The sequence below is a fragment of the Varanus komodoensis genome, unplaced genomic scaffold (genome assembly GCF_004798865.1).
Source record: "Varanus komodoensis strain SLA01 unplaced genomic scaffold, ASM479886v1 scaffold75, whole genome shotgun sequence".
In the NCBI taxonomy this organism is placed as follows: Eukaryota; Metazoa; Chordata; class Lepidosauria; order Squamata; family Varanidae; genus Varanus; species Varanus komodoensis.
The window spans coordinates 886646-904711 of NW_025336416.1; the positions used below are offsets into that span (position 1 = coordinate 886646).

At 41.9% G+C, this 18066-nt stretch overlaps 1 protein-coding gene across 1 annotated transcript in view; it reads left to right on the forward strand.

Annotated features, from left to right (window-relative positions):
- Nucleotides 1-423: 423 nt before the first annotated feature.
- LOC123035014 overlaps nucleotides 424-18066 on the forward strand; it is a 74365-nt gene continuing 56722 nt past the window's right edge. The window contains exon 1 of the mRNA XM_044452846.1: nucleotides 424-645. The gene's annotated coding sequence lies outside the window, so the exon portion shown is untranslated. The remainder of the gene's footprint in view (nucleotides 646-18066) is intronic.

Sequence of the window (18066 nt, forward strand, 5' to 3'; positions counted from 1 at the left end):
GTGAGCAGAGCCGGCTGGAGCTGGGGGTCAGACTAGATGGCCCGGGAGACCCCTTCTGACTCGCTCTGTTTCTATGCTTCTAATCTTGTGACCATTAACAGAGGCTAGATGGCCATAGGATAAATCAGACTCCCAACTCCAGCCTCACAGAATTGTGCTTCCCTTGCAACCACATGGGAAGAACCATGCTGGCTGCGGCTCTGAGGCTGCCAGGATGACCTCAGAGCTGGGCTGTGGGAAGCAGGTGGTGAAGAGACATGTTCTCGGGCATCCATACAGCCTGAAGGGCCTAATCTCAGAAGCTAAGCAGGGTCAGGCTTGATTAGGATTTGCATGGGAGCCCTGACTGAGCAGCGGTTTGGACCTGATGGCCTTCCAGGCCCCTTCCAACAGTCTGATTCTGTGATTCATTCTCAGGGCTTGCCATGGCAGGAGCAGCATGGAGGTGACCTTCGCTCCTCCGCATGCGAAGGATGCACGTAACTTGGAGGGTTGCAGGCAGCCTCACGGGGACTTATGTCCCTGCACTGAAAAACAAGCCAGAACCAGTAACCTTCAAAGAGAGTGAGCCACAATCCTCAGTCCAGGTGTTCTGCTGCTTCCCAGTCCACACAGCAATCAGCTCTGCATGCAGCGAGTCTAAATGTGAGTAAATTATGCAATGTGCGCATGGGGAAACAGGGAGCTTGTCTCATGGACCTTTAATTTTCTCAGGCCTCCTTCCAGTTGTGGAACATTCACCACACAAACCTTTATGTTCTCTGCTGGATGTTTAAAAGTCATGCCACAAGTCTTTGGATTTGCTCTGCTTTGAGGGTTTTTTTGGTAAGTAAAGTACTCTGTCAGCACCATTAAAGGACATGGTTTTCATGCTGTATGCGCTGAACTTTCTTCAGTGGCAGTAAATATTCAGAGCAAAAGAGCAGAATGGGAAGGATGTATAAGGGAATGTTTTGATGCATGCAGTAAAACCTGGATCTGGAATTCTTAAGGACCTTGTAAGCCCCTGCAGCAGATTCAGTGAGTCCTTGGTGTGGCTTTACTACCAAACATTAGCTGAGGATTTCAGGAGTTTAGCTTCCTTCTTAACTCCTCTGGGGGAAAGAGTTAAATTTCAGAGTGAGAACGGGGGAGGGGGGGGAGGTGGGATGGGAAACAATTTTCCACAGTGTTCCTCTAAGTTTTCTTCTTCATTCGTCACACTTCAGTCTTGTTTTCTGGCAAGATTCTCCAGTCTCAATTACCTCTCACTTCATGTGGGAAGGAGCATCTGCAAGGTGGGCTTCAGAACTTCACCACTGGAAATCATATCCACCCTTCAGGTCCCTTTTCTTGGACTTTCCCCTTTCCCCAATATTTGGTGGTTTCCTGGCCTGTACTCTCTCTCTTGTCCGGTTCTAAAAGGTGAAAATCCCTCTTCTAAGACTTAGTTACAGGTAATAAAAATATAGTTTTGACTGCACCTGCCTCTAGAATGCAGTCTCTGAAATGTACCCAGGTGTTTTAAGACTTGCTACTTGAAGAAACAGTACCTGAGCATCCGTTTGTCCAGCCCAGGAATAACTATTAAGACTGACAATAAGCTCAGCAAAGTCCTGCTGAAAATACAGCTTTCTTTCCTTACCTGTGGTCACTTGGAATGGAAATGCATGCAAAGCGTGAAGTTTGCTTCTGGGTTGTGGTTCCTGCCTATGAAGAAAGGACTTGAGATTTTGTCAAGATTTGTTGAACCCCCACAAGACTCTATCCTTTGCTGCACAAAGTGCTACTTTGTGCTTTCATTCCCTGAATCTCACACTACCTGGGAAACTTCCATTAGGGTACTTTGCCAGTAGATTTAATGACACCATTGCTTTGCTTGGTGTCTGGTGACATTTTGAGCCTGGCTGCCTTTCTTCTTAGCACTTCTACTAGCCAGCTAGAATTGCCTTTTTTGTGGGGGAATTAGTTACTTTTGAGATGGAGTGACTTGTAGGATCAGGTTGATAGTTGTGAATACTTCTCATGGACTCCTGGACTGGAAGCAGCAGCTGTGTGTGTTTGGAGCAATTTGATCCTCCAAATTCTTCCTTGAAGCTCATTTTACTTCATTTACATTTTCAAAAGCATTTTTAACCTGATCAGGAAAAGTCTGTATTTTTCAATCAAGAAAAATATGCACTTATTAAAAGAGCAGGTTTGCTCCCTGTAGGATAAACGCAAAATTTTAACCATGCACATTTTTCTCAACCAAAACTGCACTTCCTTCATAGGCTCAAGGGCGAACATGTGAATTTTAGAGAAGATTGTGCAAATGTGCACTCAGAAAAATGTGGACATGTACAAGTTTGCACTTTGAATGCAAGTTTGGAAAAGCATGACCATTTCACCCAAACCATGAGCCCGTCTGCATTCACATTTGCAGTTGCAAATGAGGCACATTCTCACAGTTTGTGAACAGGAACAAAATTCTCATTTGTGCATGGTCGTCAGACTGCTTCAGGCTCAAAACGATCCAGCGGTACATCACTTCCTGAGACTGGTAGCCTGTATGAGGCCCCTGGATTGTCCAGGATGGATTGTCCATGCAGTACGGATGTCTAAAGGAAAAGAACCAACTATGAGTTGGATTGACTCCTGGAAGGAAGCCACAGCCCTGAACTTAGCACGGGGCTGTCCAAGACAGGACATTCTGGAATACTTCCATTCATAGGGTTGCCCTCGGTCCGAGACGGTTGGATGGCACTTACCAACCACAAAGGAGGAGGAAGGCTGTAAGACCATTAAGTCCAGATGCCTAAATGGCTGCATTTAGCTCTTTTGTTCAAGGGACTCATCAAGGGATGTGAAAGGACAGTCTGGTGCTGCCAAAGTACTTGACCGGGGCTCCTCTGAGTCAGGGTGGACCTGGTGTACCCTCTCAACAGGAGTTCTGTAGGTGGACAGCCCACTCAGACTCCAGAGCGATGCACCTGCTACCTTCTGGCAGTGTTTAGGTGCCTTCCCTCCCCTTTCTTTGTTCTGTGTGCCTGTACAAAAGGGGGATATTATTATGTCTTTCTTGATTACGAAAATAGCCTCAGTCTTGTTTTATCAGTTTTTATTCAGTAGGAATGTAATTCAATTCTCCCTTTCATTGGTGACTCAGAGGAAAGGGCACATAGCTTTTTATATAATTGCATGGCAGAAAGAGGACTCCAAAGGGGAGAAAAAAAAAAGAAAGGAAGGAAAAAAATGAGGAGGGTTGCTGGATTCTTCTTTATTTGCTCCACCTTCGGCATGACATGAGCGGTAAATGAAAGAGCAATGGAAGAGAAAAACAAAAACAAAACACAAAACACTTTCCTCGGGGAATGTACAAGACAACACAACCCCTGGGGCCCTCGCTGTGTATTCTGACCCTCTCTCACAAAACATGTTTCATGAATTTAGGACAATGAAAAATGGTTCTGTTGATTATTGATGGATCAGTTGGTGATACATTTTATGCTATTTAATAAGCCAACATTTCTAAGGATGAAATATAATGGGAATTTGCATAAGCATCTGAAATCAGAGGATTTCCGGTATCCTTTGAAGAATGGGCCAAGCATGGAGGCAATTTTCATCTTCCTCTTCCTATTGCTTACAAGTCAGCCAAATTGGGCTGCCTAATTCTGGTTCTTCAGACAGGAAGGAAATATGCTGGAGTTTCCTCCCCTCCTTGCTGCTCTCCCCAGTATTACAGTCTTGGAAAAGCAGCTGAATTGGTCCTTTCCATGCTGGTTCTGTGCCTGTGTGGGTGCTTGTGGAAGAGATGTGGATCCAGGCCTGGTTCTCCAGCTCCATGGCTGGAGTTTTTTCCCCAACCTTGGAGAAGACTCCTGTGGCCACCAGAGGCTATTTAAGGTCACAGATGTAGGAGGTCCACTCAAAGATAGCGCATCCAAATAAAATCTGGAGGTCAGAGAATTTTCTCAGCGGTTGCCCCTAAGCTATTGAATGGCTTGCTGGGAGAGATACTGGCAGAGCCGGCTGGAGCTGGAGGTCAGACTAGATAGCCCAGGAGACCCCTTCTGACTTGCTCAGTTTCTATGTCTCTATGTGTCAGGTATCTCAGATTGCCACCTTTAAGATGATAATTGTATTGTATTGTTTTATTGATTGTTTTTATGGTTATTGGTTTTAATCTTGTAAGCCACCCTGAGATACAATAGTGAAGGATGGCATATAAATATTTTAAATAAATAAACAAAATAAGGAGGAGTTAAAGATGTATCTCTTCCAACAGGTTAGTTCTCCAATGATTTCATATACTTATTTTTAGTTGGAAAATTAACTGTTGTTTATCACCTTGTAAATCACCCAGAGTCTATGGGAATGGGGCAGTGTATAAAAATAAATAAAAGAAGGTAAAAGAAGAAATAATTGAAAACACTGTGACATCTTGAATACAAAACAGGGTGGCACCATCAACCCTTCCACATCGGGGAAATTCTGTGTGAACAGACATTTTTTCAGAAGGTATTTCATCTTTGCCACCATTCCTGCCTCTCAAAGCACAAGTGAGAGAAGGCTGACAAGGAAAGGGGCCAGCACTAAGAAGGTCATTACCAGTAGGGTCTTCTCTGAAGATTTCAGGGTGCATGAAAGTATATATTTTGCTCTTGCTGCTGCAATCAAACCAACACATCTATAGTACTTTGGTTTCTGATTGTAAGTTTCCAATTACTCCTTTCCAATCAACAAAATTCTGGCTGCACCAAGTTCCTTTCCCATTACATTTCACTTGACATTTTCTTTGGTTTTACTGTTATCATGCTTGTGTCTACATATCCTCTGCAACTCAGTTTCCTCATTTTCCTAAGGTCCAGCAGCATTCTCAGTAGTGCTCTTTACAAGATACCATTGTGGTTCCAAAGTCCACATTAAGGAGCCCTTTGCATTGACTTTGATATGTGGAGACATTAAAAGTAAACAAATAAATAATATACAAATTGTGGACTCTGTGAGTAAAAGATGAGGTGTTGGGCAAAGGAAAAGAAAAAGAAAAAGATCAGTTGATATTGCAGCAAAAGAAAACATTATTTGGTGCCCTCTGATAATCTACAAGAGGTGTATATGATATTTATTTTCTCTGATATTTAAAAGAAAAGGCCTTGGCTTCTGCTGGTTAGGTCTCATCCTGGCAAGCCATTTTCAATCTTGTCTTATTTCTACCCATACCAAGCCCATCCTACATATTCCACCCTGGATCTGTCCACAAAGTCCATAATATATCCTAACTTAATACATTTTCTACAGACAGCAGTTTCGCTGTTTGTTGGTTAAACTATCTTTGTTCCTGCAAAACAGGGAGAGGAATGCTCTACTCAAAGCACTCTATGGCTCACAGGCCAAAAGGAACAATTCAATTTGCTGAACACAGGCTGTATGCTCTGCAAAACTAACACAGTAATCTACTCATCCATTCCACCATGGCAGACCACAAAATCCTGCTCTGAAGCCCAGTCAAAGGAGAACAGATTAGGTAGCTACTTTGTTTAAATTTTACTGTCATGTCCCCTTTCTCAGTACAATGAACACAGGCTAAGTGTAGCCTGAGCAATCAAAGAAATCGACCAGACTCGACCAATTCAGTTAGCAGACTTAGAGCACAGAACAGTAAAACCTTCGAGCTGAAATTATTTTCTCCTAGTAGGTCATCAAAATCATAGAAGGATCTGGAGATGCAGAGAGTTCAGATTTTAAATCCTCTGGAAAATGGCCCAGAATAAAAAGCACCAAAGTTTTAGTAGTGCTTTGTTTGGTAACTTATCTGTTCCAGAATGCCTCTACTGGAGAACTTGGCCACCACATGACACCCCTTTGAACAGTCATTGGAAGAACTTTTAGGACTTGAAAGGGGCTAAGTGCCATCTTCAGAAGTCAATGTCCTCCCCCTTGCCTTTATTGTCTTCACTGAGCCAGAAGCAAAATACTTGTCCCCAAAGTAATCATACATTGGCATCCTCAAATGTTGCCATACTGCATGAGTTGCAGGAGTCCAGAAGCACTTTAGGGGTTCTGGATTTCCCTCTGAGGATATGACACAGAATAAAGAAAGAAATTATTTGAAGGTGCCATATAAATTAAATGAAAGTTCATCCCAAGAAAAAAAAGAAGCCAGATAGTGTTGGTGGTGGAAAGCCGACCAGGATTCCCCACTCCCATGGCCGACTGAGCTAAAAATCCTGCTCAAAATCTCCTTGGTCCTAGAACCCTAGACCAGATGCAAGATCCAGCACACAACAAACCCAAGCGTTGGGGAAAACATACCTTTATTAAGAGGATAAAATGTAGGTGTGGTGGTTACTTAACAGCTAAACGGATAAAAAGCAGGGAGAGGAAAAGGAAGGGGATTTGGAGAGCAGTGATAAGAAGATTACAGCCAACCAAAGACCTCCCAATTCCTGGGCTTTATTCCCCCCAACCTGAGGCAGCTGACCCATTCGGTGATGGTCCCTGAGAGACTCCAGGTGTAGACCATTTGCCCCCCCCCCCCCAATCACAGCCATCCCCTGTGTCCTTGGGCATAATTTGCAGTATCTCTTCCCTATACATAACAAGAGCGGAGCCTTGACTCTTGCAACCTTGGGTTTTCCAGCCTTTTACTTATGACAGTTAACCCTTCCCTGTCTCCCAGACTTACTAGCCAGTTCATGTTACAGTGTTGTCCCTTAGTGATTCTCACTGGTCATGGAAGCTGGGGGCATGAAGCAAGACACTGAGTTATCTTCATGGAGCAATTGCAGGACAACGCCGCCCCGCCCCCTGGAAAAGCCTATGCGCTACTGAATATAGCCATAGCTCAGTGGTAGAACTCGTGCATTGCACGGATCCAGGCTCCAACTTCTCTAGGGAGGGCTGGGAAAGACTCCTGCTTGAAATCACAGAGAAGACATTGTAAGTTGCAGAAGGCAACACAGAGGGCCGAACTACACATTGTTGGGTTAATTACTGCAAGCTAAGCATGCATGATTTCAACTGGGACTGGGATTGTCCTGATTTAAGTTTCTCCCCTTCCTATTTTCATTCCAAAACTCTGTCACCATCCAATACAGTGCAGTTTACAATGGCAGCCCTGGAATCTATAGCTCTGGTATGTGTAATCTGAAGGATGTGAAGTTTACTCCTTAGTTGGATAAACCAATGTTCTTAGTTTAAGGCAATATCCTAAGTTCCTACACTGTAGAGCTGGCTGCCATTATAGACAGCTGCTTTAGATGGAAATGGATTTAGCTCAAAGGTCTAAGTGTACCTGAACATGGAGCTCTGCAGACATGGTGGAGTACAAGTCAATTCTGGGTTACGATTCCTTTGCTTCATGTTCTCCTAATAACCTCTGGAACCAGTTCAAACAACGTCTCTCCCCCTCATCTGGCAACAGACCCAAAGCAGCTGATCTCATATTTTCTCCCCTCCCGCTTCTGAGTCACCCTTTGATTTCCCCTCAGCAGGGTGACTGAATATTCGTACGGCAGGCTGGTAATTAGAAATGTCACTTTGGCCCCAGCTAAGAAGGAGCAGGTCTTTGCTATCATGGCAGGTCGCATTCAAAAAGTTAGAGAAGAGGCTGGCTGATCATACTGATAGAATTAATTGGCCAGGAGCTGGGAAAACCTTCTGGCCTAAGGAGCTAAATAAAAACAAAATGGGAGTTCACCATGTCAGTATTTTCAAAGCCACCAGATTTTTAGATGACACACGACAGATGCCACCCCAGCCATCCTTGACTATTTGATTTGGATTTGGACTTAGCAAACAAGGCACCCTGCCATTTCCAGTCATAAAAAAGCACAGTGCTCTTAATGCTGAGAGCAATTCTGAGGATAATTTGGACTTTACCAGATTCCTGATAGCATCACTGAGAGCATGATGGAGTCTTCCTCCCTTCCCCAATTTCCTATGCACTTCCATGAGCCTGGGTGTTGCAAAGGCATAAGTAGTTTCTTCTTTTTCTTTAACATTGCATGCTGGGTGCAGGGACTCTGTTTTTCTACTGGCAGGATGGGTTTAAAGTGGCAGACATTAAAAATGTCCACCTGAACCCTGATGACGTGTGATCTTTGCTATCATTGCCACCGCCTTTCATTTCATTCTGCTGTCTGTGTAGACCAGGACAGACATGGTCTCCTTTCTGAGTTTTCTAGTAATCAGAATTTCTTGGTTTATGAGTGTGCCCAGTTTCATCTCTCAAGTAGCCTGGAAGAACTGTAATCATTTGGGGGAATACATTCTTGATCTACCCTTTGGACTTCAGATTTTTCCCCAGATCAGGGTGCCTTAGAATATGAGTCTGCCAGATTTCATCTGCTGCATATAACTGATCACAGTGGATTTTCTGCATCCTTTTGGCAGCCAGAAGAGTGACATTCCAACACTGTATAGTTCAATGGCTTGAGGATCTAAGAATGCTTTCAAAACTTGAACAGGTGGTATATTTAGATGCCATTCGGGGTTAGATAAGCACATTGATTTTTGTCCACTGTTTCTGAAGTTTATGCAGAATTGTATTTACTGATAGTTGCAGTATTAAGATTCTTATGGATCTGCATTTCATATATACTTCTTGTAGGTTATTTAATTACAGTATGGAAATTTTCACTTCTTTTTGTATGGCATTCTTTGCTTTGAAGGAATTTACATTCAAAAAATTAATAAAACAAAAGACATAAAACAAGTCTTCCTACTTCCAGTGAGATCAGTGCAATTGTTTGGGGAAAAGGTTTTAAAAACTGTGTGTGTGTGACAGAGAGAGAGAGAGAGAGGGTGGTTAATATTGAAAGGTACAATCCCATACATGTTTGGCCATAAACAGAAGTTTACCGCATATGGGGCATGCTGGGAATCGTTGACCTCTTTCTGTCTAAAAGTGCATACAACTGTGCCTTAAATGACCAATCTTCACAGCTTCTCAGCAATTAGCATGTTTTAGACTACCTGAGTGACAAGTTTCAGAGTAGTAGCTCTTTAGAATTAGCCTGGTGTTTTTGAAACTCCAACGGGTGAGTGAGAGAGTCAGGCAGCTGGGCCTAAATGTCTTTTTTATGTAATATACTATAGAACACACTCAAAAACCAGTCCTACAAAGCAAACCGCAAAAGCAGAGGCATAATTCTGGTGAATGAAGGTAATTCCTATTATTCAGTATATTTCACACTCTCTAGGCATTGGGCAGATTAGCACAAATTGAATTTCATGCTAACCTGCCCAGGGCAATGCATGTGCTATTTCCAGGACCGGTAACTGTATTAAGATAACAATTAAAAGACATTCACACTTCTAAGTATATGGAAAGAGCAACATTTTTCTTCCCATGCAGATAATCTTTAGGGATGCAGCTGCTCACTGGAAACTCCAACTAAGTCCTTGAAACCAAGCCTTTCCTTTTGAACCTAGTTATCATAAAGGAAGTATGTTGTTCCAGGATATGGTAAGAAGTGTTCTGGTATGTATGGATGATGCACTATTAGAGAAAGGTTCAGTGGATCTTCTGCTTCTTTTTGTACTGTCAGAATCCCGGAATCTCAATCTGAGAAGAGGAAATAAAACTCGGGTTCGTGGGAAAGATCAAGCGTCCAGACCATCTTGGCTTTATTGTATTACTCAGGTTCCCGCAGTAGACTCTCACGATAATGCATTACCGGGCAGGCAAAGGTAAACTTGCTGCTGCCAAGCTTCAATACCATTGCAGAGTATTTTACAGGTACACAGGTACAGGGCAATTGATGACAAAATGCAGACATTACAATAAGATTCTGAGGTCATCACATACAGAACAGATAAAGGAATGTCAGTCAGTCATACAGAGACAATAAGATTACAATATTTCTGATTGCAGTGTATTGACACTTTAGTTGAGTAACTTGAACCCATCTCCAGGTCTGCTTAGACATGTAAATTCAAGCTACTGAGAAACTATTCATGAACGCATAACCTTATCTAGACTCTAGACATTCTGAATGACCAGGGCACATGAAGCCCTTTGGGCTATCAAAAGATACTTCCTTGTAAACTGTGAATTCCAACAATGATTATTTACAATGTATATTTGGACTAAATGGCCTGTCTACTGTAGCTTATAGCTAAAGGTGAGAGAAAGGAGTGGGGAATGAAGACCATTTTAAACAGCGACAGCTTAGTTTGAGAAGGAGTACAGGATTTGATCCCACAATGCAAAAGCACACAGAAGTAATGTTTTTCTGACAGGATTTATCCAAATTTTCCCAACAGTACCTATCATTTAGGTGCTTAAACACCCAGAAACTTGCCAACCCCAAGGGACAAACTTACTCCCTTCTCACATTTTGGAGTTAAGGATATCTCTCCTTTTGACTGCAATTTTGCATTTGCTCCAGGATCGCATTTCATGCTGCAAGAGTCCCCTTTCCTAGCTCTGTCTGCTCACATTTGGCTCATTCCACATGTAATTGATTAACTGATTCTTTAACATCTTTCATCGCCATCCCTGGAAGAATAACAAGGCACCTCAGAAAACCTTAAGAGATCAGAATATGAAGCATAAATCTGTTTAATGAAATCCATGGAGCATACATAATAATTTGGAAAATGGCCAAGAAGAAATATTTATCCAGGATATGCCTCAGAGGCTATTCTGTATGAAGAATATATGACTGCTCTTAGAAACTGTGCATGTTTGTGTGTGAGAGAGAAAGAGCAAAACTGAGAAAGGTGTTGAGCAGAGCTTATCTGGGGAGAAAACTCAACAAGCTGCCATAGGTGAGAAGGCCTGCTTCTTACCCAACCTGCCCAGCATCAGATAGCAGTGGAAGATTGAGCAGGGCATTCCTCCCAAAACTTGCAGACCTAAGGAGATTCATAATGAACAGCCTTCCCCAACCTGGTACCCTCCAGGTGTTTACAACTCTCCTATTTCCTGGACATTGGGCGTAGTGGATGGAACCAATGAAAGCTAAGACCAAAACATCGGGAGGACACCTAGTTGAGCAAAGCTGGTTGAGAAGTTGGTAGTTTCGATACTTCCGAACCAAGCTAGACTAGAAACATGGAGCTCTGCGAATCTGGGGCAACATACCTGGCATTCATCTGCAGTTGTTCAACACAGCAACTTGCTACATCTCACTGTCATGAAGTTCTAGGACCCTCCTGTGTGGATGATCATTTTTTCTTCCACACAGGAGACCTGCTTGTTGTCTCCTCACCTTGCTTGCTACCCATGTGCAGTACTGGCTTTGGAAGAGAGAAGCCCTCTGTCGGTGCTGTGAAACCCAAGAGCTTATGCACACACTCTTCAGGCTATGACATGCGATCTGTCCATACCTCCCATTGCTGTATTGTGCATCCTACATATTTGGAGGTGGAAAATGAACTCAGGGAGGCTACCAAATGAGAAAGGATTATAATGATAGGTTTCTTCAGTTACCTCCACATTGACTGGATAAATGGATGTGCCAGCCTTCCCAAAGGTTAAATTTCTCAGTGCCCTACATGCTCTAGAACAGTTGGACATGGAGCCAACAAACAACAGGGGAAGCGATCTTGGATTTAAACCAGAGCCATGTTCAAGATGCAAATATTGCCATACCAACTGGAAACAGCAAGCACAGTTCTATCAGATTGGATATATTTTCCAGTGAAAAATTGTCAAGAAAGCCCCGCACAGTCACGTTTGACTTCAAGAAGAGGAAATCTCTCCAAAATGAGAGAACTGATATAAAGGAAATTGGAAGGGGGGTGGGGCTGAGAGCATTTAAACCCTTCAGGATGCTTGGAGGGAACTCAAATGCATGCTCCTCAGAAGCTCAACTGGAAGGCATGCTACAGTTCGGAAAAGATAGCACTAAGTGGTGACCTGTATGGCTAAGAGGCGATGCGAAGGGAAAGAAAGCTTTCCTCTTTTTGCTCAAATGAGGGAAATGGAAGGGAGCACGAGGTTGCGCAAATGAGAGGCAAACAGAAAAGAAGGGTTGCAAAAAGGCATTTTGGGGAACATATTGTTAACAGCATGAAGGCCAAAAATAAAGAAATATTTACATTTATCAGAATCAGGAAATCAGCTGGGACAGAAGTTGGACAATTGGACAACAATGGAATTAAAGGCATACTAAAGGAAGATAAGGGGATAGTGGGAAACCTCTTTTCACTGCAAATATATAAAACAGATACTTGTGCCAGAACTGTTATTTTCAGGAAGGTGTCTGAGGAATTGAGGGAAGCAGCAGTGACAAAGGATAGACTTCTCAACCTTATCGACAATCTGAAAATTAACAAATCATCGGGCTCTGGTGGTATATCTCCTACAGTTCTTAGAGAACTCAAATATGGAATTGCTGATCTTCTAACAAAAACATGTACCAGAGCACAGAGGATTGCTAAAATAACAACATTTTGAAGGGATCTAGAAAATTAGGGACTGGCAAATTTAACATCTGTTCCAGGTAAATTTGTTGAAGTGCTATTAAAGGTTAAATTACTAAGTATATAGTAGGACAAACTCTGGTGGAAATGAATCAGCATGACTTCCACGAAGACAAGTCCTAGCCCACCAACCTTTTAGAATTCTTTGAGAGTGTCAGTAAACATGTGGACAGGGGTGATTTGGTGGGCATTGCCTACTTCAGCTTCCAAAGGCTTCTCACAAAGACCCTCACCAAATATGGGACAGGTGGACTCCATAAAGGAAGGAAGCCATAGCCTTGAGCTTAAAACAGCTAAGCAGGGATTTCTGCAATATGACATTTTGGAGGGCTTTTATTCACAGCCCTCCAAAATGGGAAATGATTAATGGGACAGAATAATAATAAAGGTCAGGAAGCACAATTCTGTTTCCTCCCCATCTCCACATTCATTTCTATTTTCTTTGATTTTTGCTTGGGACTTTAAGTTGCTTTATAAACCATGCAAACCTTTGCGTAGCAGTTTATCAGTGTCCAACTGTTGCTCTGAAGATTGACTGAACTTACCAGGGTATCAGATCTGACCCATGGACTCTACAAGGTTGCCCTTGCATAGCTTTGAAACCTTTCCTGTGGTCCTCACTCCTTCCCTACCCTCATGGATTGAAATATTCAAGTTCCAATAAATCTCTTTCACATATTGATAAATGACCACTGTTTGGGAGTGTCATTGAGGGAAAAAGTTTAGCTCCTTGAAAAATTGCCTTGCAAACCTTCTGTCTTTTCTTGTTTTATCCTTCCAAGCCCACTTCATTACATAGGAAGAGTCACCTTGCAAAACATGAAATGGATCCCATATTTAGAAAGTGTGTTTTGTAAATCAGCTTTGCATTCTCTCGTTGCTTATATTAACATCTGATATTTTTATTTGGAAGAATAAGGAACGTGTAAACTCACACCACAATTGATACCACCGATGGGACTATTTCTGGAGTGGTAGTTATGCTAGTTATGTTGCAGCAAAAACAACACAACACCTTTCTACCTGAGGCTGTTAATTACAGTTTCATCACAGAATTAACAACTCAGCACTAAATGAAGGGCATTGCTTTTCTCGCATTCCTGCTCTACAACCTCTTGGTGGCAGTATAGTAGAGCAAAACAGTGTGATTACACAAGGGGGAAAAGCATTTTCTTTTGCATTGTGCTTCTCTGAAAAATCTTGCACAAAGTTCACTTTATTACTTATTTATTTAAAGCTTTTCTATACCTTTTTATATACTTTAAGAACAGAAGCATAACTGGGGGCTCACACCATGGTCTAAAAAACCTGTAAGCAGTCTTGAATACAGAATAATGAGCCTACAGGTAATGCTTCATGTAGAAAACTCAAAGAAACTTGTGCTTTTCAAAGACTAGCATATTGGTTATGTCATTATGTTTCATGGGTGATCTTGCGGGAATATAGCCATACGGTAGTGAATAGGATTGTAAATCAGTTCTTGTAAGCCAGTGGTGGTGATAACACATAGATTGTGGCATGGATAACCTAATTAACATGTGTGGTAAAAAGCCATTATCAGGCTTCAGGTGATAGACTCAAACTTTTGGATCAATTGTACTTTAGAGGTGTTGATACTGCTGAAAAGTTCCCGGGATGGGATACAAATGTGTCATCCATTTATAATGTACAGCTGTGTTATGGGATAGTGCAATTTCTCCTGCATCTGTTTCCTAGCTTAAACTGTCAAATAAGATTCTGTGCACCCACAGTTAACATTCAGTCTACCAAGAGTCCAAAGCTTTGTATGCTCATGCACAGAATTTCTTTAAGGCCAATCCCTTATCATAATGAAACTCCCATTACGTATTGCCTGCTTGACCAGGTGGTCTTTTGTTTGGTGACTATCTTCTCTATTTGGATCAATTCTCAACATTCACTCCAGGAGCCAAAGGCTCTCAAGGTGAAAAGTGAAAATTAATAAATTGTTATTGATTAGGATAATTCATATCCAGCCCTCCTGCTAAGCAAAAGAGCACTCAAGGTGGCTAACAACATTATAAAATACAATGGAATACTATTTAACAATTAAGGCAGTTAGAAAACAATTAAAACCTGGAAGGAAAGGAACAGCATGACAGATAATTAAAACATTTAAGTTAGTTTAATATTCCATGGTTAATAAAAAGCCTGGTTAAACTCAATTGTCTTAAGCAGATGGTGGAAACAGAAAGTATAAACAGAAGGGGTGATAAAGTAAAAACAAAGAAAAGAGGAGAATTTTGTGAAGATGAGAGTCCCACCACTGGAATGCAGTTACAGGAAGGACCCTTTGTGGATCACAGAAACCTAGAATGTGCCCATATCAGGACAGAGTGAATGGCCTCTCCATCAGATCACAGGGCATGGTGGACAGGATCTCACTGGAGGTGGTGAGTTTGTAGATACCCCAGAACCAAGCCAGCTGGAGGCCCAGTGGACTGTGGTGGTAGATGTTCTAACCTTCATTCACAAGGGTCTTTTTGGGGGTAAAAGGGTCCATCCTTCCCTGAGATCCTTGGAGAAAAGGGGTATGATAAAAAGTAAAACAGATTTCTATAGTAAATAATTTCCCAGTGTATTTGTTACATAGTGCATAGCCTAGCTCTTAGCTTTGCTTTTCCCTTCAAAGATCTTTTTGACCATGCTTCCTTCTTTCCCCCATCCTTGTTTTCATGGTGTATGTTACCCTAAAAAATCCTTGCTTGCTGTTGTCCTCCAAGGAAGCCTTCTCCAGCTTCCGTCCTATGCCTCCCATTAGGTGCCGGCAGCATGGCAATGGGGACTGTAATCTTTTCTTTTCTTTTATAACTTTTCTTTTATAACTTCTTTTATATCGTTTATATTTTTTATTTATTTTATATTATTAATTTTAATTTTATATTGTTATTATTGTATTGTATTGTATTTTATTGTATTGTGTTGTAAGCCGCCCCGAGGCTTCGGCAAGGGGCGGCATAGAAATGTTCTAATAATAATAATAATAATAATAATAATAATAATAATAATAATAATAATCTACACAGGTTGAAGGCACCAGTTTAGGGATGCGACAGAGTGCCTCAGGACATCACAAACTACATCTAAACATGGGTCCAATGCTCGTTGCTGTGTGCCATCACATTGTCTCCAACATAGGGGGACTTTACGAATGAAAGCCCTCCAAAAAGTCCAGTCTATGACATCCCTGCTCAGCTGTTCTAAATTCAAGGTTGTGCCTTCGTTGAAGGAGTTGACCTTATTATGGTCTCCTGTCTCCCATTTTCCTAGCCTGATTGCCTTTTCTAGGGAGTTTTTGCCTTCCCAAGATGCGTGTCTGGAGTGTGGCAGATCCCGTTTTGTCATTTTTGCTTCTAAGGCAAGTCCTGGTTTCACTTGATCTAGGAACCACTTGCCTGTCTTTTTGTTGGTCCAAACGCTTACAAAGTACAGTAGGACTTTGTTCCTTATGCCAATTAAATTTTCTGGATTGGCGATGACCCTACCAACTAATGATAATGAAATGCCTTTGACCTTTTACATCTCAAATAATAATGAAACTAAGTAATGCTGTTGCCATGCTAGGCAAGTCTCTCTGTTGAATCTCGTAGGTCAGTGATGCTTGAATGCAAAATGAGTTCTGAACAGGTTCCAAAGAGCTTTCAGATTGTCTTTTTCCAAAGCAAGATTGATTTGAGGCAATCTGTATTTTCAGCTTCTGTGTGGCCTTCCTGGCAGGCACGACGGAGGACCCGCACTCGGCCGTCTTCTCTGTCTGCGTCAACAATATTTGGAGTTGCGTCACGGCCATCAGTTCTGCTGCTGCCCATTCTGCATCTGCAGCTCGGACTAGGATTCCTCGCATGCCAGTTGGCTATTTTGAGCAAGGCACATGTGGTTACCGCCAGTCAGAGAAGGAATTCCTATGACACTTGAGGACTTGACACACAGACTGGAACAGTGGAGAGCATTGATGGTGTGCTCATGGGAGACCAAACAGTAGATGGAGGGTATCCCTTAGGGAAGCCATTGAGTTTGGAAAGCTGAGCAGGGCTCTGTATCACACTATTCTAAGAATCCAGTAGACAGGGAACTTCAGAGTTTGAAGATGGTTGGTGATAAGAGATCCGAAGGCAAACAGAAAAACTGGAATGACATGAAAGAAAAAAAGCTCCTGATTTTAGGGGGAAATGCAGAGCTGGAGTAGTAGAGGAGACCTGGAGGGACATCTTAAGGGCTAGGTTCCCAGAGGAGATATTTCGTGAGCAAAGTCTTCAGGGAAAGCACCAAATATCTCTCCTCCGACCACAGGGTAGTATAATTGGATTTGGTAGGGATCCATAAGGAATTTGTTGTAGCTCAATTTTGAATATACTTGTTTCTGTTTACTCCTCTGGGAAATGAACTCAAATTCAAAGTCTGAACATTTCTGAGTTTGTAGCGAAACACACACACATGGAGACACACTTGAAAAAAATGTGCAGATTTATTCTCTAATGAAATGGAAAAATTGAAAGCATTTGTGAACTGAGGCTTACATTTTAGAAAACATGCATGTAAACACACACATTTTTGTGCGAAAAAAGCCAAACAAGACCAAAGCAAGCATGCAATCCAGCACAAGACAGAATGAGCTTCAAGATGGAATTCAGAACTTAGCTGACTTGTGCACCCCTGATATTTGGAGGCTTCCAAATGTTAAAAAAAAAGATAAAAAATTTGGCAGAGTTGCTTCTTAAGCCTCCTCCATCATGTCTAGGTTGACCCTTATCTGTTCATGTTTCCTTTTTGCACAATACCAATGAAAACATGCCTTTCTGGAAGCCCTGGGAAGAGTTGTTAGAACGGCAACGAGAAGCAGCAAGGCATTGATTATTGTTGCCTTTTAGGAACAGTGGCATTTGTGCAGCTGCAGTTCCAGGCAAGCATTTAGTCAGTGGGAGTCAACGTGGAGCGCGTCCCTTTCTCCATCGGATTACCCCAGTAATTAAACTGCCAGCCAAGGACTTCAAGTACTTTTGAGGGGGGCAACAGAGGGGGGGAAAGGCATTCGGCATCAAACAGTGGTGTAACTCTTCGCAGGGTTAAGCCTATAATTTCTTTTATCTTAATCATCATGTTTACATAAGGCCTTGGTTGGAACACACACTTTTTAAAAAGTGTGTTAACAAAATACTTTTCGGTATGTCTCAAAATAACATGAGCATTTGTTAACTACTTATCCGCTGTTGCCTTGTTCCTGTGATTTGTGAGAAACAATTACATCAAGACTTTTCTTCCCTCTCCCTCTCAATCCTGGTGAAACCTTCTTTGACAGCAACCAAACTTTGGCTGGATGTTTTTCCAGGGTCCTGAATTAGTTTGAGTCTTTGAAAAGTGTCACTGAATTGAAGAAGGATGGACACTCCTTCTGGAGTTTGCTTGAGATGGAGAATAAATAATACTTAGCATTTCTTCAGAGTTTAAGAGTCTTCTGAAGGCTTTAAAAAATCTTACAACCAACCTCCAATAGTAGTAGTAATAGTAGTAATATTTCTTCAGAGTGTAGAAGTTTGGACAGAATCTGTGAATCTTGGTTGCTGTGTTAGATACGGTACTATTGTATCTGTACTGTTAATACTGTACTATTAACATGTTTGCATTTGGGTATTCTAAGAATCCTAATGCTTC